Source organism: Alligator mississippiensis, chromosome 3 (assembly GCF_030867095.1).
Source record: "Alligator mississippiensis isolate rAllMis1 chromosome 3, rAllMis1, whole genome shotgun sequence".
NCBI lineage: Eukaryota > Metazoa > Chordata > Crocodylia > Alligatoridae > Alligator > Alligator mississippiensis.
Window position 1 is genome coordinate 280,526,677 of NC_081826.1, and position 24,291 is coordinate 280,550,967.

At 44.7% G+C, this 24,291-nt stretch overlaps 1 protein-coding gene across 7 annotated transcripts in view; it reads left to right on the forward strand.

Annotated features, from left to right (window-relative positions):
* The window catches only part of ADAMTS12 (ADAM metallopeptidase with thrombospondin type 1 motif 12), a 353,569-nt gene that overhangs the window by 140,264 nt on the left and 189,014 nt on the right, over positions 1 to 24,291 (forward strand). The gene's annotated exons all lie outside the window — the stretch shown is intronic.

Genomic DNA, 24,291 nt, shown 5'->3' on the forward strand with positions numbered 1-24,291 from the left:
TGAATTTGAGTGGAATAGCTCTGAAATAATAAAACTGTTGAATATTTATTCACCAAACCCTGTCCTTCCACCAATCCTAAACATTGTTTTGATTGAGTCTCAGAATTTCTTATTTCCACATGACTGTTAGAAGTGAGGCATGTAGATTTAGATGGTTTGGTATTAAAAACCTCCTTAATTTACTGTTGTATCTGAAGTGAAAAAACATTGAGAGATTACTTGTGATGAAGTGAATTTATTAAAAGCAATTTAGATGACATTACATGTTGCTACATAAATATGATTCTCTGGAGTATAATCCTTATTTGTTAGAAGTCCCTGGAAAACAGGAATGTATCTGTAGGGTGCGTTTTGCTCTTTCTAAATTACAATATTTAATACTTTGTTGATTAGGATGTTGACTGTTCTCCTTGAACTTCTTCCATAATGTCTTAACCTTGGAGCATTTACATCTAACCTGAATAAAACATTAGTGAAGGTATGGTAGGAGAATGCCCTTCCGAGACCAGGACTGAACAAATGACCTAACACAAAGTTAATCACAAATTGTATGCAATATTCAGGTTGAGTTCATGTTCCAAATTATACTGGTCAAAAAAAAAAAAAAAAAGATTAATTCTTTTCCAAGAATGAAAATTTGTTGTTGATGGGGCTCCTGACTTTCTGTGCCACAACTGCTGCTGAAGTTTTAATTGTATTTAATGATTATTGCAGAGTAAAAGGAACAGATTCATAGATTCATAGATGTTAGGTGTCGGGACCAAGGGCGGTCTAAGGCTATGGCCAGTAGCCCGGACCGTCAGGTGCGGTTTTTCCATGACGGAGTAGAGTTAGGCACGGAAGCGTATTGGTTTTACAAAGAAAACTTTACTTACACTGCCGATGGTCACAGTGCAGGAAGGAAACTTGCTTGAGTTGCAGTTGCACGCAAACAAACACAAGTGAGATCTCTTTCGAACCTAACCGAACCGAGATGAGTTGTCGATGTACGACTCCACGAGCGCTTCACACGGGGGTACATCAAATTTTCCACTATGACGGGGAGTGGCTAAAAGCTGATCAGGCCTTTATGTCCTCCTCCAAGACACACGCGGAGTTTGCTAGGCTCCACAGCACGCTCAGAGTTCCCCACGAGATGGTTGTGGAGTCCTCCAACTTGGGCGGAAACTGCTCTAACCTTTTATATGGCTAGCGAGCCAATTGCTAGCCGCCACGTAGGAATAATTTAGAATTGACCAATAGTGGGACACTAATTTGCATACGTGTGGCGGGAACTCTTTTGCACCGGGGATTTCTCTCTGCAGCTGAGAAATCCACCGTGCAAAGAAAGCTCCATGTCGCGGGAAAATTCCAATGTGCCGAGGCACTAAAAATCATTGAGTTATGACATTAGGGTCGGAAGGGACCTCAATAGATCATCGAATCTGACCCCCTGCATAGGCAGGAAAGAGTGCTGGGTCTAGATGACCCCAGCTAGATGCATATCCAACCTCCTCTTGAAGACCCCCAGGGTAGGGGAGAGCACCACCTCCCTTGGGAGCCCGTTCCAGACTTTGGCCACTCTAACTGTGAAGAAGTTTTTCCTAATGTTTAGTCTAAATCTGCTCTCTGCTAGCTTGTGGCCATTATTTCTTGTAACCCCCGGGGGTGCCTTGGTGAATAAAACCTCACCAATTCCCTTCTGTGCCCCCGTGATGAACTTATAGGCAGCCACAAGGTCGCCTCTCAACCTTCTCTTGCGGAGGCTGAAAAGGTCCAGTTTCTCTAGTTTCTCCTCGTAGGGCTTGGTCTGCAAGCCCTTAACTATATGAGTGGCCCTTCTCTGGACCCTCTCCAGGTTATCCACATCCCTCTTGAAGTGCGGCGCCCAGAATTGCATGCAGTACTCCAACTGCGGTCTGACCAGCGCCCGATAGAGGGGAAGTATCACCTCTTTGGATCTATTGGTCATGCATCTGCTGATGCATGATAAAGAGGCATTAGCTTTTCTGATGGCTTCATCACACTGCCGACTCATGTTCATCTTGGAGTCCACTAGGACTCCAAGGTCCCTTTCCACTTAAGTGCCACCAAGCAGGTCATTCCCTAGGCTGTAGGTGTGCTGGATATTTTTCCTCCCTAGGTGCAGCACTTTGCATTTCTCCTTGTTGAACTGCATTCTGTTGTTTTCTGCCCACTTGTCCAACCTATCCAGGTCTGCTTGCAGCTGTTCCTTGCCCTCCGGCATGTCCACTTCTCCCCATAGCTTTGTGTCATCTGCAAACTTGGACAGAGTACATTTCACTCCCTCGTCCAAGTCGCTGATGAAGACATTGAGAGTATCAGTCCAAGGAACGAGCCCTGCGGGACCCCACTGCCCACACCCTTCCAGGTCGATACTGACCCATCCACCACGACTCTCTGGGTGCGACCCTCTAGCCAATTCGCCATGCACCAGACTGTGTAGTCATCCAAGTCACAGCCTCTTAACTTGTTCACCAGTATGGGGTGGGATACCGTAACGAAGGCCTTCCTGAAGGCTAAGTATAAGACATCAACCCCTCTTCCTGTGTCCAGGCGTTTTGTAACCTGGTCATAAAAAGAGACTAGATTAGTCAGGCATGATCTGCCTGCCACAAACCTGTGCTGGTTTCCCCTCAGCATAATTTGTCCTGCCGGGCTCTCGCAAATGTGAGCCTTGTTAATTTTTTCAAAGACTTTGCCAAGGATGGAGGTGAGACTGACTGGCCTATCGTTGCCCGGGTCCTCCTTCCTCCCCTTCTTGAAAATGGGGACCACATTGGCCCTTTTCCAGTCCTCTGGGACTTGGCCCGTGCACCATGAGCGTTCAAATATTCCCGCCAGTGGCTGTGCAAAGACGTCGGCCAGTGCCTTCAGTACCCTCGGATGGAGCCCATCCGGGCCTGCCGACTTAAACACATCCAGTTCTTCCAAGTGACTCTGCACCATCTCAGGGTCTACGCATGGTAGTCTGGCACCATGCTGCTGCCTCTCTACAATCCCAGTGAGAGCCTTGTCTTGCCCCTCGCTTAGGAACACTGAGGCAAAGAACTCATTGAGGACTTCAGACAACTTTGCTCCCTTTTATCTCAAGCCCCCACACATGCTGTAGCTGTAAGCGTTCAGTAATCTTTACTATTTTCCAACACAAGTTCTCAGGACTGAAATGTGAACCGGTACACCTGCTGGGACCAAACCTGGAGGTTTCTGGCTATAGGGTCTTGCCTCTCCAATCAGGGTCTAACTGATCTATTTGGGGTGAGAAAAGAATTTCACCCCATAGTCAGACTGTTATGGATGGTGGGGGGGTTTGCCTTCCTCTGTAGTGGGGGAGGGACATGGTCCTTTATCTGGGCTCTCTTACACATATCCTGACAGCATTTCACAGAAGCTTCTGTAGATTTTAGATTATGGTTTGTAGGGGATGGTTTGGATAGGAATGATCCTGCCTAAGGCGGGGGGGTTGGATAAGACGGCCTCTGGAAGTCCCTTCCAGCCCTACTTCTCTGTGATTCTGTGAATTGGCTGGTATGTTGAAAGCTGAAGATTTTTGAGAGCAAGTACCAAAAACTTAGGGATAATGGGTTGGAGCATAAGTGAGGCAGCATAATTGTTGATCACTTACAAATATAAATGTTGTTGTATATTATGTGTGAATGTATAAGAATTTATTTAGTTCACTGGATAGAAAACTAAACCTAACAATGGCAAGCAGTCAGTAAAAATGTGATGTTGGCTGCACTGATGTAAACTGCAGACGTATGCTCTGGGAATCCCACTTTCCATTTATCAGGCTGCTGCCCCCAACTCAGGGTGTTCATCTGCAAGTGGGGGACCTCCAAAGGAACAAAGGCCACAGCAACATCTATTCTATATTCTACAACATCTGCTGCCAACTATTCTATGTTCTGTTGTTCATGGATCCCTTTCTATATATTCATTGAATGATTTCCCTCTCCCTGCATCTTAACAACAAGGCAAGAAAAAAATACACGAGTCTCTTCCAACCATCTCACCCTAATTCCTAATTTAAAGCTTGCTGTGCCAGAAGGCTTGGGTCTCAAAAACATCTCTTGAAAAGCGTCCTCTTTCTGCGAATGCTTCCTGATTGGCCAAACATCACAACCTTCTTCGTAACACCAGTGCCCTGTATGTTCACTATCTTGTCACACCAAAATCAGCACCAATTAACGGCAGGAAGCCTCTTTCACATCCTCACCAAATCAGCACCAATTAAAGGCAGGAAGCCTCCTTCACATCCTCAGCTGGAAGGCTTCTGTTTTGGTTACAATATACAGCCCCCAAAGATCTCGCAAACTCCGAACAATCAGCTAAGTGACAAACAAATATTCACTTACAAGGAAAGGGAATTCGTTTTTTTTTCTCACCAAGGACAAATCCCACACAGATTCTTTTGTTTTCTGGCCTCGCTAGTTGCTTAAAAATACTGTCTTCAGAGAAGGGTTTGAATGTGTGCCCTAGAGGACTCTGCAGGGTTGCTCATCACTTCCTCTTCCTGCTTCTAGGTGTCTCTGTGATTTGTAGTCCACAGTTGTCCTGCTCAAACTTACTTGGCTACAAGGGCCCCCTATATGACCCCAGACCCCAGCTATGGTTTGCTGGGGGGCAGTCCCTCCCCCCATCTCTTGCAGACTGGGCTGCATCCCCAGCCAGGCTTTCCCCTCCCACCTGCTTATTAGCCGGTTCTCACTGCCCCAGCTACAGAGTAGAGGGGCAGGGCCAGCACTGCTCGCTGGAGCAGATAGCCCAGCCCAGCCCAGCTCAGGGCTGGAAAGCATGCTGGGGACTATGATTTAACTTGAACCAGGAAGGGGTCTGGGACAGAAGTTTCATAAACCAGTTTGACCCAAATCAGTTAAGTCTGATACTGCATTCAACCAGGTTTACCTCAAACTGGTTTCAGCCATTTTCAAACTAGTTTAGGTGCACTGAATGTCTGTTCTGTTACAGGTTGAAACCAGTTTCTGGTCACTTAAACCAGTCTGTGTGCAACTTCTGTCCTTAGCCAAGGGGGATAAAGTAAGGTTGAAATGAAGACTAATTCTTGCTCTACTGACCTCTTGGGTGCTTACTTTGCAACTTCTTTAATAATGTTCTTTTAATGCAGCTTTTTGGAGTAATATGCTATGCTTTGATATTTTAGTATGTTGCTGAAAATCATTTCACAGCCACTTTCCATCAAGGTTAATTTCACATCAAAAGAGGACTTAGGAATGGAATTGCATTCTGAGTTCAGTATCATATAATGCAAGGGGCCTGATGTCATCAGGTCTTTTCGGTTCTGTTCCAGTGGATGGAATGGACATTTGAGGGGGTATTTGTTTATATTGCTCTGTCCAAAACTGTTCTGCAAAGTAGTTTGACTCTGAGTTGGACCTGAGCCATCACTACTTGAGGCAGGGGGAAATAGGGAATCATTCTTTTACTAAGCTTTACAGTCTCCTTTCCGTCAGGTTCTTACTGAATTTAATCACTTTAAGGATTCACTAGTATCAGCTATTTCTAACAAACTGTGGAAATGTGGATTGTTTTCTCTATTTGTGGTTTTGTGTGTTGGGTCTTTTGCTTGCTTGTTGCAATGAAAGATTACTTAACAGGCGCCTATGGTTTACAGAACTCAAATTGGTCTACAGTAAAAATGAAGCCTCTCAAAAGAAAATGTAATCATTGTTAAGAAGAGGAAGTGAGATCAGGTCGTGCAGTTGCCCACATCAAGGACCTGGTCTGTAATATTTTGGTATACCCAAGATACTTTCAACTCATTCCTACCTATACAAATTTGGGGCAGAAATAATCATTGAGAAATTTGTGTGTAGAGAGAAACACTTGTACTGAGCTCAACCTCTTTCATGTAGTAAGTTGAGGGAGTGAGACATTTCTAAAAAAATGCTTTAAAAATAATCACAAGTTATCCACATTATTTTGGGGGATTTCTCAGAGTCAAAATTATTTATGGGATTTTTTTAGATTAATTTAATTTGGAAGGATATGCAAATTATATAAAACAAGCTATAACTGGGTTTTCTTATTGTGATATCTGTAATTTTCTAGGCAAGGACTACTAGCAGCAGTGAACAATGCAATTAAATCAATATTTGTTAATCTAGGGCCCTCTTGTTCAAAATATCGTTTCTTTTTGGACAATGAATTTGCTACTGCCCAAGGGGTCTTCCTTACCCAGAATTCCAAACAGTGGAATACCTGATGGTTAAAGCTGATTCAGAGTTTGAATATCTAGTCTGTGGGAAATTTGGGAGGGAGGAAATCGTCCATTTTGGAATAAAAAGTAGAAATTTTGAAGTTCCTGACTGAAGGAATAATCAGGAAAAAAAAATTGAAATCAAAGTCTTTATTTCACATTCTGGTTCCAACAAAGTAAACTTGTAGTAACAAAAACCTGTTTCATTGGAGAACTGCCCAACATTTTTTCTGGTAAGGTACTTGAAATTACTTGGGGAAGGGAGGGAAAGTCATCAGACAAGGGGCTAGAACTGTTAAATGTCTATAAGCCTCCCTTTTAGAAATACCAGAAAGTAGACCAGAATGAGAATCATAAATTCATAGGTTTGGAAGGGACCTCAAGAGTCATCTAGGCCAAACCATCTAGGCAGGATTTGATATTCCTAATCCAGCCGAGACAGATGTCTACCCCACCTCATGAAAACCTCCACTGAAGGAGATTGTATAACTTCCCTAGACGGCTTTTTCCATTATTTTATTGCTTTTACAGTTAGGGAAGACTGTTTCCTCCTCTAAGATGTGATCTAAATCTGCTTGCTGTTGTTTCCAACCATTTCCTTGCATCCTACCCTTGGTGATATGGAAGAATATTAATGCTTCCATCATCAACTTTCATTTGAATTTCAAATATTTGAAAACTGCTATCCTGTTGCTCCCTTAATCTCCTTTTCTCCAAGCTAAAGACAAGGCTGAAAGAAGGAAAAGTGAATCACAGGTCTCCTGAAGAGATAAAGGGGCTCTTGATCTCCAAGTGGTAAGGCAGGGATATGTGTGCAGATTTTATCCATTGACTCATATATGTCCTGTGCTATCTGAAAGTATAGTGCCTGTATTCAGACGTTTCTTTGCAAGATCAGTGTATTTGTTTATTGGGAATATATAAGGTTAAATGACAATTTATATTTATACCATATACTGCTTACCATTTACCATTTAGTGACCTCCAACAGGAACAGCCCCAGCTCAGGCCCTTTATGTCTTTGCAGTGTGTCCAGTGCTGTCCAAGCCCCAGGCTGCTGGCTGGAAGCAGCGGGTGTGGGGCAGCAGACATGGCCAAGCTGCTGGGGGCACTGCCCAGCTGTGAAGCCACTGTTTCCCATAACCCCTACAGGCAGGGGCTAGGGCTGCAGGTGGAGCCAGGTCTGTGACCAAATCCCACAGCCTTGGGGATGGTGGGAGGGAGGGAGCTGCTGGGCCTCCTCACAGGGCTTTTCCACCACAGCCATGAGACCCTGAGCTGATGGTAGGTCTGCCTAGGCCTCCTGCAGCAGCAGGGTCCAGGCAGGGCAATGGGAAATGGGCTTCTCACACCTCCCGCCATGCTTTTGCCACTTCTACCTGGAACTTGAAATAGGGTAGCCATCATAGAGAACAGTCCGGTTGTCCTCTGTCCTCCATTGATATGAAACTGGATGCCTTTATGTCCTCTATTTTTCTCTTCAAGAGAAAAATAGAGGACATAAAGGCGTCAGGCTTTGTATCAATAGTGGACGGAGTAGCAGAAAACTGGAGAGTCCTCTATGATGGTCACCCTTCCTAGAAGGCTCCTCTGCACTGCCAGGCTGGTCCCCCCTGCCAGCTCACCCCTGGAGGGGAAGGAGGGGTCTGTCCCAGTGGGGCAGCCTCTGCTGGGTGCAGTGTCCTTCCCGCTTCCACCCATGGTGCTGGGGTCACATGGGCCTGATCCAGCCTTGAGGTAAGGCTGACTGTGCACCTGGCTTGGCCTGAGGAGGGCCCTGAAGTGGGTGGTACTAGGTCTGAGGGGTCATTGTTGGCCCCCAGGCATTCCTGAAGGGCACCTGCAGAGCAGGGATCCCTGGAGGAGCATTAGGGCTGCAACAGTGGCCTCCAGGCTGGTCTGCCATCCCTGAGATTGACTAGTTACTATGAGACAGATCTTCAATTTTTCTTTCCTCTTTAAAAGTATGGCAGAAATTGTTTGTCATTTCTTTTAACAGCAGAGTTCTTTGTTTAACTCCTTGGAAGGGAAAGAAAGCAGGGCACACTTTTATTCTTGAAGGATAGCCTCTCTTTTGTTGAAAGAATATTGGATGCTTAGCCAACATAAACAGGCCTACTGGCCAGAAGTTCCCTGCTGCATACTTTATAACTAGCTTATCTTCTAAAGGAATTGCACTGACATTTTTCTAGTGTCGTGGTTGTTCTATATTTATCCACATCAAATTCAAGTCAACCTCATTCTTTTTTATCTTCTCCAAAATACCAGAATGACACCTTTTTTTAAGGACAGACTCTCAAAAGAAAAGCTCAGGTAAACAAATTGCACTGCAGTAACAAAGAGGGATGAAGTAGATGTAAATGGAAAAAGCATCTTTCTCACCAAGCCACTTTGCTTTACCCAAAATATTTCTGATACTCTGTTTAAAAAGCATTTGCCATACACAAAAATCAAATGAGTGCCTTCAGTCAGAATGACCTCTATTTTAAGTACAGCAAAATTAAACAAAATTCTCCAAGAACAAACATGCAAAGCCTGTCCCCTGGAACAGTTTGCCCTGAGATGAACATAGTGAATGCTTGTAGACAGAAGAACACTTAGACAAGTAAAGATGAAGTATATAGGAAATAAAGACATAGCAGCTGAATTACTTTAATAATGTGTAAAATAATCACGTTTAACTTCTTGATAAGAATGTAACTCTTTCCCCAAAGATTTGGGAAAAATGTATAGCAGAGGAACCTTCTCTCAAATCTGAGGTAAAATGAGTTTTTATGTGCACAATTGATCTCTGCTTGTGTTGATCAAGACATTTTCCCTATCTCCTGCTCTCCTTCCTAACAAAAAAGGAAATGAAAACTAAAATACTTTCCTATTTGTATAATTTCTGGATCTCATTCTTGGGAGCTAGAGCATGACTGACATGTTATTCTTATCCTGATTTCTTGTCTTTTGATTGCTGTCAAAAGTCCTATTATAAAAAGAAAACTTGCAGTATGTCAATAGGCAAAAATGTGATGACAAATCCTCTTGCTAAGCAGGGTAAAAAGACTGGGTTTAATTAATGTGAAAGGTTTTCAGAGATCCAGCGTCCTGCTTTAACTTCATTTTATTGAGGTATTGGAGTGGGCAGCAAAAACCATTACACCAGAATGAAATGTACTGCTCTAAGTACATCCTTTTTTATGTCTTTGTTTTGGTCTGTCCCTGCCCATAGTTGCATAATTCTCTGATGTCACCAAGCATTTTTCATATGTAACAGAGCATTCAGCTCTGGATGATTAGATCACGGGTTCTGGCACCGGGTTAAATATGACGTAATGATTTTTCCTCCAGTATAGATTGTAATGCACCTGTGATAAGCATGAAAGACACTGTCATTTAAGAGTTAGGCTCTGCAGCCAGACTTGCAGATGTTCAATGAGATATTGCCTCGCTTGGTGCAAATATATTGCCCTGCCAGCCAGACAGACACCTGTACAAATTATAATTCTACAGCCTTCCTTGAATAAGGAGCTGTATGTAAGACATCATAATACTTCCTTTCCCTTACCATGGTGAAAATGAGGGCATCAGAATACAAATCAGTTATTGAGAAGTAAATCAATGGGCGAACTTACAGCGTGTCAGAAGCTCCACGGTAATGCATGGGCCTGCCTTTATCTTGTGTTAAATAAGCTAACCTGAGGTAGCCTGCCCTTCAGTGAAAGAAGTAAAGGAAATGAAAGGGAAATCCCTTTACTTCTTTATTGCAGAAACTCATGGGTATGCTCTAAGTCATTTCACCCTATTATGTGGAATAGATGGAGCAACCTACTCCATCCCGTACACCTAGTCTGTGGTAGGGAAAGGAGGAATGGAGTGGCTTGAGCCAGGATTTCTTCTGCTCTGCCCACTTATTCTAAGGGCACAATATTCCTGCAACAGGGAGGTCTGTCCTCTTATAAAGGGACTGTCAGCCCTTTTAAGGAAGATCAGCTGGGGGGGGGCACATGCCCCCCATGCTCCCTTCCTGCTTTGCTCTGCTCAGCTCCACTCTGACTTTGCCACCCTTGGAGTGGGGCTCCACGCTCTGCTTAAGCTGCAGCAGCTGCTGGGTCCCATAGCTATCGCATCTGGAGCCCCCCTCTGGCAGGGCTGATGGGGGGCAGGGGTCTGTGGGTTGGGAGACATGGGCACTAGCAGGACTAGGGAGATGGGAGGCTGTGGGTTGGAAGTGAAGAGCACTGGGAGGGATGGGGATTTGTGGCTTGGGAGTGAGGAGCATGGGCAGGGGCAGGGCAGGGTTGCTCAGCACCACAAAGCGGGGGATGGGGGGAAAATGATGGACCTGCAGCTGGACCTGCATCCTGGTGAGCAAAGAGGTCAGGGGAAGCTCTGATTTTTTGGTAGGCTTCCAAAAAGCTTTAAAATACTAATTATTTCATTAAAACATTATGTTCAACGGATACACACATATATATATATAGTTGCATTTCATTTTAACTGTGGAAAAAAACATGAATTTGGGGTTTTTTAATCAGAGAATTTTGGATTTTTATTAGAGAATTTGGGGGTTTTAAACAGAGAAAACCAGGATCCCTGCTGATCAGCAATTGCATGGCTGAGTAAGGATGGCTCTCTAGCCACATATGAGCAACATCTGATCATATCACCATATGGCAGCTCATATTGATATTTCTCAGAAAATTGGTGTATGAAACAGCTTCTGTTGTGATAGCAAAAGGGGACAAAAGCTCATTAGAAAAGGAATGTTAAAGCCTTAAGTTTATATTTTTGGGATCTCAGTTACATCCAAAACAAATCTCAGAAAGGAGAATCCTGCACTTCCCTGCCTATTCAAAACAGGTATATTAATTGCATTGGGTTAATTTTTCCATAGAAAGTTCTTGACATAGATACACAACTGTGGAAAATGCACAGATAAAAACCTTGCTGAGTGTCTTTGAACAAAACCCAACGAACTCTCAAACACCGTTCCCACTCCTCAGCAAAAAACCGAGAGGCAAACCCCGTCTTACTCTGCACTGCTACAGAAAACCCTAAACACAGAACAGCAACATGTGTGTGGCAGATATTCTATAAACAGTCAGTAAACTCCTGTATTTTGGAGTATAGGATGGCATGGTTTATTTGGCTTTTTAGCTGGGAAAAGATTACGTGTGAAATAATTGAAAACAATAAACTGTCTAAACACAGACTCTTGCAAAATTATCACTTAATATTTTAATTGGGCTTTCTTGCCCTCGCTTGCCTATTTATTTATAAAAAATATTTGTTGCAAGTTTTATTCACAAACATATCTACACTCTTTGTTAAACGTGTAGAAATTAAAACAGCCCAACTAGAGAGACACCATTTACTTAATAGCTGTTCAGAGTTGGTGACAGTATATTTGTTTTAGAAAATTAATTGGTCATTGTCCAAGATAAGTGAGTGCCCACTCTGGTGCAAAGCTAAAATGTCAGTACTGTACAATCAAGAGATGTCTAGTTTTTCAGTCACTTACCTCAAATATTCCAAAGGCCAAAAAAGCTATTGACATATCTTCAAAGAATGACTAATCCTTCACTTAAAGAGAGAGATTTTTCCATTTTGTGGGGGCTTTTTAGAAGTGTCTATGAGCACCTTGACTGTGCAGTTGCCTCTTATTTTCTGTTTCCTATTTCTTGTGGACTTTCAAATAAAACTTAGTTCAACAAACAGTCCATAGTAACTTCCTTGACCTGAAACAAATACATTACCGTGTCCTTTTTTTAGAGATGCAACTAGTAATGAAGTTTCCAAATGCTGCTCTCACATAAATTACCATTAAATTAGATAAAAATAATTTCAGAAAAGAAAAAGGAACTCTCTAATTTAGTCTCTTTCAGGTTGCTACAATGAACTTGAAATGAACATTGTCAGAAAACAAATTTTTGTTCAAAACAGGAAGTCCTGTGCTTTGAAATGTTTCATAGTTTTCTTCAAAAACATCTAATTGCTTCTTGTCTTGAGCATGTTTTATTTTTAAGGAAGAGACTGTCTCTTTTTTTTATCCACAGTGTGCTGTATCAGGTTTAAGTTGTTGGAAAATGGCTTCTGGATTTTAGATACTTTTCTTCTAAATAGTTATAATATAGACTCAGCCAAAACCCCAATTCTAATCACTGTGGAAGTTTTGGAGCTAGAGGAAAGCTTAATGTTTGACCAGTCAAGCCTCCACACTTTCCCCCATTTACTTGACCAGTGTTGACTGACAAAGCCCAGGTTATGACACCCCTGAACTCTGTGAACATTTGAGTTTCATGATGTGGTCAAAAGTTTAACAAGGGGTGCTTCATGCGTGTACTGAATCATTTATGTTACATTTGACATTACCTTGGTAAAATACTCACTGAACCCACTCAGGCATCTGCCAGTGGTTTTTCTCTGTGGCTTTTATATCTAATGACTATTTTTTATAGTAGCAATAATGAAGTTAGTGAATGGACATTCAAATTGGGAGCTGTATTGCATCTCCAAGAAGGATACAGCAATAGTAGAGACCCCACAGAAAGCTGGAAGTTCACCAGAGAGAACTTGGCATCATGGCTGTTTTATGAGTAAAACAGCTTGTTAGCGATTTTGCCCTCTGTCCCACACCAACAAGTGGAACTAATTTATTTCCTTTCTTATGGCTAGCATTTCAGGGACACTTTGAAATGCTCATTTGAGATGCTTCCTCCCCCAAAACTAACTTGACTGTACATGGTTCAGGTTCAGGTCTGTCCCCCACCCCTTTGCAGCTTCTGCCATCAGAAGTTGCATAGCGTTTTGAATTTTTGCCACCCACTTTACACAGAGTTACATTTTCCAGGCTTTCTTTACAAGAAAGATTTTTTTTTGTCGTTCTCTTGTAAAGGAAAATTTAAGCTTTCATATACAAAGGCTGGCGCTATTGGCAAGGGGCTCACAGGGCTTCTCACACAGCAGTGCGAGTTTTGCTGCTTGGACCCACCTCTGAATAGTGCCGCCGAGTGCACCGGCCTTTTATCAATACAACCGCAACACCTTACGTTATGAAGCACCTTTAGGTAATTTTCTCCTGTTTCTTTACCACACAGCTATCGTGCCACCCACAAATTTTACTTTGGATATTTAACTGTACCCTCAGGTGGGCAGAAGTCACTCTTGATGACAAACATTGACGTAAACTAGGCAGAACTGTGCCAGTCCTTGTATCATAATGAACAAGCACACAATTGCTCTAAGGAGGACATGATAGGGAAATGTTACTTTTAAACATTGGGCTAGAAACAAAAAACAGAGATACATTCACCAAGAGTTTAAATTGCAGCAGTCACGTCAGGCCCCGCAACACTGCATTTTCTGTAGGAGGCCCTCAACTCTTCATGTAGGATAACTGGTGCTGAAGACGGCAGTCTTTGAACTCAGGGGATTTTGATTTAATTCACTCAGGCCTTCTAGCAACTCAGGAAGCCTCTTCTTAATCTCTTTCCAGTTCTAAAACTGAGTATTTGAGTCAATCAGTCCTCATTTCAGTTTCCTGAGCTGCTTTTTCACTTTAATACTCCCTCTTCCCCCCCCCCTTTTGGGTTCATGTATAAATGAACTTTTACCTCAAAGGGTTTTTACAGACAAAATTAAATGCACTCAGAGATAAGAATTATAAAAGTGAAAGCTCCATGGTTTATTTCCTGAATGTCATAGAATTTAAAACTTCAGCAGTCAATACCAGTTTTGTGCACAGAGAATATTAAGAACAGCATGTGCCAGCTGTGCCAGAGAATTTCAAGATGTCAAATTAGCATAATTCATTTCAGTAACTCCATTTGGTCCCTTCTCTTTCTCAGGTCCCAGGTTTAGAGACAGGTTGGTCCCAAAGTTGGTTATGTTTTGTTTCAGAAGCTGCACAGAGGCAAAATATCACTGACTTCAGGTCTTGCAGTTGCCCATCTTACAGCATTAATTTGAGATGCATGAAAGGCAAGTCCAGTCAACTGAGGGGCGGGGGTCACCAAAGAACTAGTGTGTTGCTCTCCTTCAGAGTGAGCTGATGGGGCTGGTAAGCTTCAAATCACACTTGCTCATAGTTGCAAGCTTCTCTGAGAACTGGAAAGGAGAAAAACACTAGCTGATTTGGAAAAGGGGCAAACAAATAATGCTTAATGAACACAGAGAGAAGAATGCTATGGCATATTCAGTCTTGGCACTGCGATACATTTCCCTTGGGACTAGGATTTTTAAGAATTCACATTTCTAGAATCAGTTGTGAACTACTACTGCTATCATGCATGCATTTTCTCTCCATACCAGAAATGCTGGATTATTGATATGTTGCTATCATGCAATTATTTTCATAAGCAGATATGAAAGCATTTCACAAAGGTGTGCAACTGCCTCCCTGTTATGGAGGGTGCATTTGAGGTGCAGGTAACTTGCTGAAGGACAGGGAGTCAGTGGCTGAGAACTATGAAAAGCCCTCGACTTCTTTACTCTCTCTTCGGTGATTTGTTCTCTGGCACATTCTGCCTCCAGTCCACACAGTAAAACGTTGCCAGAAAAATCCATGTTGGCTGCAGTGTTTTAGGGAAAGTTCTATCAATTTTAGGTGTTTCTAAATCACGCAGTACTATAGTATTAAGGGGCAAGGGAGTGGGATCCACTGAAGTAAATAGGGCTTTCAGGCCCAGCTATTTCAATTTGTAGATGTTTATCTGTTTGTTCTCCCTTTCTAATGACTTGTGTTCCCTTTGCCGGTTTCTCATTTTCTCTGTTTGCTCCATGTCCATTCAGTTCCCCGCTTTCCCTTCAGAATAGGAATCAACTGACCCACCCCGTTCTCATTAAAAAGCTTGGTGACTGTGGCATTGATGCCTACACAGTCTGATGGGTCGCAAACTGGCTAGGGGTCCGCACCCAGAGAGTGGTGGTGGATGGGTCATATTCAATCTGGAGGGATGTGGGCAGTGGACTCCCCCAGGGCTTGGTCCTCGGGCCTGTACTGTTCAATTTCTTTATTAACGACTTGGACAAGGCAGTGAAAAGCACCCTGTTCAAATTTGCTGACAACACCAAGATTTGGGGTGAGGTGAGCACACTAGAAGGGAGGGACAGGATACAACTGAGCTTGGACAGGTTATAGGGGTGGGTGAATGTGAATAGGATGGGATTCAATACTGACAAGTGCGGGGTACTACACTTGGGCAGGAAGAACCAGCAGCACACCTACAGGCTGGGGAACTCCCTTCTTGAAAGGACAGTGGCAGAAAGAGATCTTGGAGTCATTATCAAATCTAAAATGAACATGGGCCGCCAATGTGAGGACGCGGTCAGGAAGGCTAACCGCACCTTGTCATGTATCCACAGATGCATCATGAGCAGGTCCAAGGAGGTGATCCTCCCCCTCTATGCAACATTGGTCAGGCCCCAGTTGGAGTACTGCGTCCAGTTCTGGGTGCTGCACTTCAGAAGGGATGTGGCCAGCATCGAGAGGGTCCAGAGGAGGGCCACCCGCATGATCAGGGGGCAGTAGGGCAGACCCTATGGGGAAAGGCTATGAGACCTGAACCTGTTCAGCCTCCACAAGAGAAGGCTGAGAGGGGATCTAGTGGCCGTCTATAAACTTACCAGGGAGACCAGAGGGGAATGGGTGAGACCCTGTTCCCCTGAGCACCTCCTGGAGTAATGAGCAATAATGGTCACAAGCTGCTTGAGAGTAGGTTCAGGCTGGACATTAGAAGGCACTACTTCACAGTCAGGGTGGCCAGGATCTGGAACCAGCTTCCAAGGAAGCCCTAAGGCTCCTATCTTAGGGGTCTTTAAAAGGAGGCTTGATAATTACCTAGCCGGGGTCATATGAGCTTAAACTTACCAGGGGTCATATGAGCCCAGTATTCATTCCTGCCCAGGTCAGGGGGTCAGACTTGATGATATGCTCAGGTCCCTGCTGACCCTACAACTATGAACCTATGAACTGGCAGCCCTTTTTTATATAGCATAGAAAAACACTGCTTTTCTGTAATAATCAGCAAGGAAACCAATTTAACTAGAGTTTAAAACACAAGGAGAAAACATTAGGGCCAGGTACTTAAGTTATATTTATTGCATGGTTGGCGCACAGAAAACGCTCTACAGCTGTAATCGAACAGATGGTCAAGGCACATAGAGGTGGATCCCACTCTAATATAAACCTGGATGGATGTGGTATCAGACGTCAGTGCTGTACATTGGAGTGCTGTAACAAACATCTGTACCACATCCCATCATGACTCATAGTAGGTTGCACCTGGCCAGCAACCCATGGGGCTTTGTGGCACCCCACTCATCCCCCTACTCCCAAGGCAGCACTTTAGCCTCAGCCAGAAGTTGTGTGATCTGCCTGAGCGCCAGGCCGACCCTGACCCTGGGCTGTCACTGACAAGAGTTAGTAAAGCCTCTGTTCCCAGGCCTGTCCACATTCTCCCTCCAGGTAGCATAGGCCCGTCCACACAAAGAGAACTGATCATTACTGTATTTTTCTTATTGCATGTTGTCATAGGTGCAGGTGAGCGAGTGCTGAATGTTGGTCTGCTGCTATTTTGCCTCTGCTCACAGTTAAACTGTCTTAAGAACTTATTCATCTACACTGATTTCTGACAATGGGAAAGTTCCCTAATAGAAGTAAAAAATGTACTTGAACATGGCCAAAATGTACATTAGCACACCTACGCATACTAACATGCAGAGCCGTCTGCAGGGGTGTGCGGGTTCCAGGGCATATCAGCCTGTGGCGGGGCTAGGGGCAGAGGGTGAGTGGCTGGAGCATGAAGCTGGCAGCACACGGTGGTTGCGTGAAGTGGCGGTGCCTTCAGGGCCTATATGGCACTGTCCCCGGCCCCCCTAGAGTGCAGGGCCTGGGGCAGTAAACTCAATTCATTCCCTTCAAAGGACAGCTCTGCTAACATGTAATATCACTACTTTCCAGCTTGTCTGGGGAAACCAAATGCATGTGTAAAATGCAGATTATGAGAAGCACTTACACTACCTGTGCTCAATACAGGATGCAGGACCAGAAACCCATGAGTCCAGCTCACAGACATGAAGTCCAAGAAACCTTGGATGCATTAAATGACCCGTAAAGAAGCAGAGAGTGTTTTTCTGTTATGTCTTAAAGCCAGTTTCTAATAATCCTGGTCACTTGAGTAATGGTTTGCAACCATGTGTACTTGATAGAAAGGTGGTGCAGACAGTCTGTTACTGAGTTTGAGGCATGCTACTGGGAGTCCCATGGATACATATATAGGACAGCTAGCCTTTTTGTCAAGCTCCTATGTTGTTTGTTTTACTAAGTACCATTGTTCAGTTGTTGCTTTTCCTGGCTATATGAATAATAATATCCAATGGTCTTGCTAGCCTTCATGTGGTGTTCCTTTCTTACAGCCACTCAGCAATCACATAAAAACCGTCTAGAACATAGTGTCTATGATGTTTCCCTTAAGAAACACCTCACATTCTTCAATGGGCAGAGAGGAAACTTTCTCTGCCTTCCCCATGTGCTTCCTGCAAAAGAAGCAATGATTGTACTTCCTTTTGTACACCCAGTAGATTCAATAAAATCTGTACAGATTTTGGAAGCCAACAGATGAAGAGGGTCACTCTCCTAAAGCCCTAGTGAGTGAAGCCAGTCAGGTTGTCCTAGTTGCCATCTCATGCCCCAGAAATGACGACTTAGGATCACCAAGTATTTGATACTGTGTCAATATTTCAGCAGCCCTTTTTTAATTGCCTAATTAGCTGGCGCCCTAATATTACCAGCCATTTGGAGGTATTGTGTATTTGCAGGACAGGCAGTGGAGACAAAAAAATCTCCTCCCTCCCACTCCCCAGCCAGGACAATACACTGTTTACCAAGAAATTGTTGGAAGGTTTTAAAAGGCATTGAATGTTTGTATTCAGGGCAATAACACTCCCGTTGTGTGTTTTCTGAAGTGGTCTAATGCATACTGCAGTGAACTTTGGGGGAGAGGTGATTAATTAAGTGTATCACAAAGTCCTTCAGTTGCATGCAATTTGTTGAAATGTAGTAACACTTAAATCTGAAATTGCGGTAATTGGTACAGGATTGAGTCTACTGTACTGTTTATGCTGTAAGGTACATCTGTAGCCTGCAGCCTGCCCTTGTTTTGTCTTTTTGCAATGAATCAGAGAAATTGCCTGAGCCTGGGTAATCATTATTAGCAGTTCAACAGTTTGGGGGAAGGAGGGAAGAGAAGACAGCACATTCAGGGGTGAATGAAGTCAACTAAGGCTTATTAGATGAAGCTGCTGAACTCTATGCACCTGTAAAGAAAATAAGAATAAGAGCCAGTTGTATATTTTAATAGTACTCCACTTCATCTGAAGGCTTTTGTGGGGAAAAAATAACCCCCCCAAAAAAGGAAACGGAATTTCTTGTTTTTGGCATCTAAAATCCATAATATCTACTCTCTCCATCTTGGATTTTCCGAAGTGATTTCAGATGCATCTGATGCAGTAAGTGGCTGCTTACACTCAGAAGTATTTTCTAATGTCCTGATGTGAACAGTGTGTTTTTCAAACCAAGTTTATGTTTGCCTGAGAATTAGGTTAGTTCTCAACTCTGAACCAAAAACTTGCTGGACTTGTCTAGTTTATTCAAAAATCTCTTTCACTTAGAGAAGGGTTAAAGCCTTAAATTTGAAATGTCAATTTAGGTTGCATTATAGTTTTGGATATGAACCTGGCATATGGTTTTGGTTCCAAGAGTAGAGTAGTTCTGCTTGTGTCTTTTCTTGAAGAGTTACAGCTCTGGATGATGGAAAATAATGAGATTCATAGATGTCAGGGTTGGAAGGGACCTCAATAGATCATCGAGTCCGACCCCCTGCATAGGCAGGAAAGAGTGCTGGGTCTAGATGACCCCAGCTAGATGCTTATCTAACCTCCTCCTGAAGACCCCCAGGGTAGGGGAGAGCACCACCTCCCTTGGGAGCCCGTTCCAGACCTTGGCCACTCGAACTGTGAAGAAGTTCTTCCTAACGTCCAGTCTAAATCTGCTCTCTGGACGTTAGGAAGAACACTGTTCACATCAGGACATTAGAAAATACTTCTGAGTGTAAGCAGCCACTTACTGCATCAGATGCATCTGAAATCACTTCGGAAAATCCAAGATGGAGAGAGTAAATATTATGGATTTTAGATGCCAAAAACAAGAAATTCCGTTTCCTTTTTTTGGGGGTTATTTTTTCCCCACAAAAGCCTTCAGATGAAGTGGAGTACTATTAAAATATACAACTGGCTCTTATTCTTATTTTCTTCACAGGTGCATAGAGTTCAGCAGCTTCACCTAATAAGCCTTAGTTGACTTCATTCACCCCTGAATGTGCTGTCTTCTCTTCCCTCATGAGAGGAGATGATTTTTCCTTATCTCTATTTCAGACCTTCTCCGTAATCTTCTTCTTTTTAATCTATTATACCTTTCCATACAGTATCTACTACCATGAGTCTTCCCAATTTTCTACCTTGCTCAGATCCCCTTTCTAAAAAAGTTCCAGACCCCCCTCCCTCCAAGTCCAAGGGATACACATGATGGAAGGACTTCCATGTGGAAGCCATTATCTCAGCTGCTCAGCTCTCGCTACCAGGGTGACTTCTGTGTTCTGCACTTGGACAGGTTGGCAAGCAGCCCACTAGCACTTTTCCTCATCCCCTGTGACCCTATCTGTGAATGAAGGCCACTGGGCACTGACTGATTCTGATTGTCAGTGCAGGCACTCTCTGTATCAACCCCCAACCCTCTTTCTGCAAATGCAGAATCCCAGCCCTTGATATGCAGCCCCTCAACTCTCCCCAACTCCTGTAAACCTCTCCCCCTTGTCTGCTGGCTCCACGTCTATGTGCAGAAGGCCAGCTCACAGCAGCCAGAATGATGAGCCCAGGATAGGCAGCTGAACACCTGCTGAGTGAATGAAAGGCATGTGTACAAGGTGCCAGCAAAATGAAGAGGAGATGTTACAAGCCTTTGTTGCAGCCTCTGAGCTCAAGCTGCACACCCCAGACTCCTTTTGCCAGGGACTGCAAGATCAGCAGGGGGAATGCATTGGGACATGTACGGGGGAAATGGACAGCCTGGGGCATGCTTATAAACGGGTTACTGAGTTAAATGACAAGGGGCTCCAAATGGCCACCTGCTGTTTGGAGGAGGCACCCTGTGTTGCTGTGGAGCTGAGAATCACTCATGGTCCTGAACCACTGGCAGTCTATAATGAGGGGCCAGAGGATCCTTTGGCAGGAGACCCATGGCTTGGTGCCAGGGCATGGGCACTCAAAATCCTTCAGCCCTACCCATCCAGGGAGGGCTCCCGGTTCACATGGGTGAGAAGGCAGTGAGCCAGGGCTCTGCAGATCTAGACAGCCTGCTGCAGTGCAGGGCTGGGGCCATAGATATTGGTGAAGGGTTTTCCCTCCCCACCATCCATGCACCACATGTGCTCACTGCTTGCAGTGTCAAGTCTGGTCCATAGGGGAAGTGCTCCTTCCAGGAGTCCAGCTGCATCCCATAGGTCCTCATGAGCCAGGGCTGGAGGGAGTAGGACAGGCCTCTGAAGAGGATTGCAGGGGCAATGACATTGGAGATGATGGAACTGGGGACCCTGGGAGCTCTCCATTCCCTGAGGTGATGAAGAGTGGATGGGGAGTTGTGCAAAAGGTGGGCGTCACCATCATCAGCTCCATAAAAATAGTTGGTGGCCTAGTTGTGCCCTGGATGGTTATGTGTGTACTAGTGTCCAGGATACCTGGGTTCTGGGGGGGGTGGTGCACACACTCACACACATAGACCCCGGGTGTCTGAGATATGCCACACACATACACACAGAACCCAGGAGTCCAGGACACATGGACACACATGCACACACACACTACCCAGGCATCTGGGACACATACACACACAGACACACACTTGGTAGGTGCAGGGTGTGCTGGGTGGGCATATGTGAGATAGCCAGCTGATGGCTTATGGCCATGACAAGCCAATGCCACATCAAATCCAGGCGGGTGGGCAGCTGTGATGTCCCTGCCAGGCAGTCAGGGATGGCTCAGCCATTTGGCCGTGCTGGCAGGCTCTGAGCACTGCCCTACCCCCCACTTCCACCCACAAGGGGTAGCGTGTGTCTGCTTCTTCTTGACCTAACCTTGGGGGCTTAGAGTAAAGCTTGGAAGTTAAAGTGCTTTCACTGCGGGCATCTTGAATGCCTGTACTAAGCCTCTAAGACAGGGGTAGGCAATGTTTTTGGCTGGAGTGCCGAGAAAACCACGATGTCTACTTTGTAAGGTGCCAGAGTGCCAGCATGCCACAAAAAGAAAACTGGGGTAGGGGGTACATGGCAGGATGCACTGCATATTCATATAGTTAATAATAATAAATGTTGCTTTTATGGTAAAAATCAGGTTTTCTAAGCATCCTAAATATGGTGACAATAAATAAAACTTCAGATACTACCTTTGTTCTTGTGTATCCTTTTTTGTTAAGCATGTTGTGATGAGTGAGAGAGAAAAGAGAGAGGGAAAGAGAAAGAAAAAGGGAAGAGAAAGAAAAAAGGACAGAAGAGAGGGGAAAAAAGGAATGAAGAGGTTAAGAGAGAAAAAAAAGAGAAAAAGGAGACAAAAAGAGGGGAGACAGAAAAAAAGAGAAAGAGAGAAGCAAGAGAGAGAAAAAAGAAAAAGAGAGAGAAGAAAAAGAAACAAAAAGAGAAAAAGAGGAGAGAGAAAGAAAAAGGAGAGAGAAAAGAGAAAGAGGTTGTATCCTTTGCTGCCCACATCTCCCACCACTACCAGCCACAGCTTGAACCTGCTGGTCCAGGGCAGTGTCCGACAGAGGGAGGCAGCAACACCCCAGCAGCAGCCACCAGGGCCAGCATGCTCAGGTCTCTCCAAACGGTCCCAGGGTGTTCATCTGCCCATGTCTTGCCTGGGTCAGGGCTCGCTCACCGGCTGGAAACCCCCAGCACTGGAAGCCCTCCTCCCTGAGCCATGGCACCCCGCTCCCGCTGCAGCTCCCCTTCAGGGGCTGGTCCAGGCAGGCGCAGCCTGGAGACATGGGGCAAGGTCAGCAGACTGCGACCCTGCCTGTGTTCTGCCTCTGCGCCCAGTGCCTGCCATGGTGCTGGGACTTGACTGCTCAGGAGAGCCCAGAGCAGCAATTTAAAAAAAAAATGTAAAGAATTTCCTTGCACACCTCCTGGTGTGACAGGGAAAATGTCTCCGTGTGCCACTAATTGGCATGCATGCCAGAGGTTGCCGATCTCTGCTCTAAGACAAGCATCAGGATTTGTGTAATCCATAACACTGGGCAGATAATTCTGTTACAAAGTTAATGGCAGTTACTTTGCTGAAGGGTGTCGATTCATCCACCAGTTTGAATATGGGATAAACAATTTCAGTGCATCCTTCTCTTCCACTATAATCAAGCCTGGTTCTAACTCTCTGTTGAGAGATGAATGTAACATTAATGTAACATTAATAAATTAATGTAACATTAATAAGTAAAATAAATTAATATTGCAGGGAAATGCTTCCTGATGTTTACAAAGGGCTTGTATTGCTATGGAAACTACTTGAGCAGTATTTTCATATTTGCAGAATATCTGAGTGCCTTGGACTCTACAATGAACAATAAATGCATGCCACGGCTAAGAAGATATGCTCATCACTTGGTACTCGTGTGACGCAACGTGCTGTATATTGTAGGAATTGAGAAGCAGAAAACAAGGACTTTAGTTGGGTCTTTGCATGTGTGCAGCTCATGAATGTCGCATACCTCCCGAGGCTCAGGGGGCACGGCGACTGCCCTCAGGTGGTGGCAGGGGCATGGCGGCGGTGAGCGGGGAGCTCCTGCAGGCAGCCGCAGCAGTGTCAGCAGCGGGGGGGTGGCAATTGGCAAACACCCGCAGACGCCGCTGGCAGTGGTGATCAGCGAGCGCCTGCAGACACTGCCACTGGTCTTGGTGGCGAAGAGAGGAGGGTTGTAAACAGTGCAAGTCCTGGCCTAGTCATAACATTGATTACGCATGCATAGGATGGATAGAGGTTAGAAGTCTCTGGAACGTCGAAACTTCTGCCCTTGATGACGCTATGACCTGCTTAGGAAACAGAGGCATGCACAGTTGAAACCTTGTTACATAACAACAGAGCAGGAAAATTATGTTAATAAGTTTATGGGGTAATAATCAATGTGATTGATCCAAGAAATTGATGTTATTGATTGATTGGAATGAATGAGTTGTAATTGGACCACTGGCATGATTGACAGGTAGCATGAGGTGGCCACTGTAAAATAGGTTTGGACCGTTGCCTCAGTGCGTGCGTGTGTGCATGTGGTGGAGAGTGCATGTATCGAGAGCCGGTGTGAGCGGTGTATATGCAGGTAGATGTGACTGACGGTGCATGACTGGCGGTCTGCCTGTATGTCTGTATGTGCTGGGCGTCATGGCTGAGAGCCTGGGAGATCTGTGTGGTGCTGAATCTGCAGGGATGTGGTAGAAATGAGCGGTACTCGCGTGTGAGAGGCTGAGGAAGATCGGGAGTGCGGGTGCTGAGTGCTGTGTGCGGGGACTGGGACAAGGACAAGCCCACCAAGATGCACCTGAATTCCACCAGAGATACTGACTTCATTCCCCGCCGCCCCATAGGATGGGTAAAGTATCACCTTTCCCCTCAGAGGTCTCCACTGGTGGAGGGAAGGATAGAAATCCTCTGTCTGACAGGAGGCCCTGTAGCCTGTGTCCATGCTCTTGGCGTGCACCTCTGGTGACAGGCCAGTATTGCTCTCTGTGCATATTTGTATATAGTGTTCTGTTAAATGGTTGCTGACCAGTTCATGTTGTTATGACTGTTGATATCTTTGGCTTATAATATTTGCTTACCTATGGCTTATAATAATAAGCAAGCAGATTTGCTTATTAACCCTTACTTTGGTGTTTGTCTTCATTAGCAGTAGTGGGCCTCAGGGTGGGGCTAGCCACGGGCCATTACTCTGAGGGATTAACCCTTTCAGGCACAATCGAATTATAGACCCCTAGCACTGTAGAGGC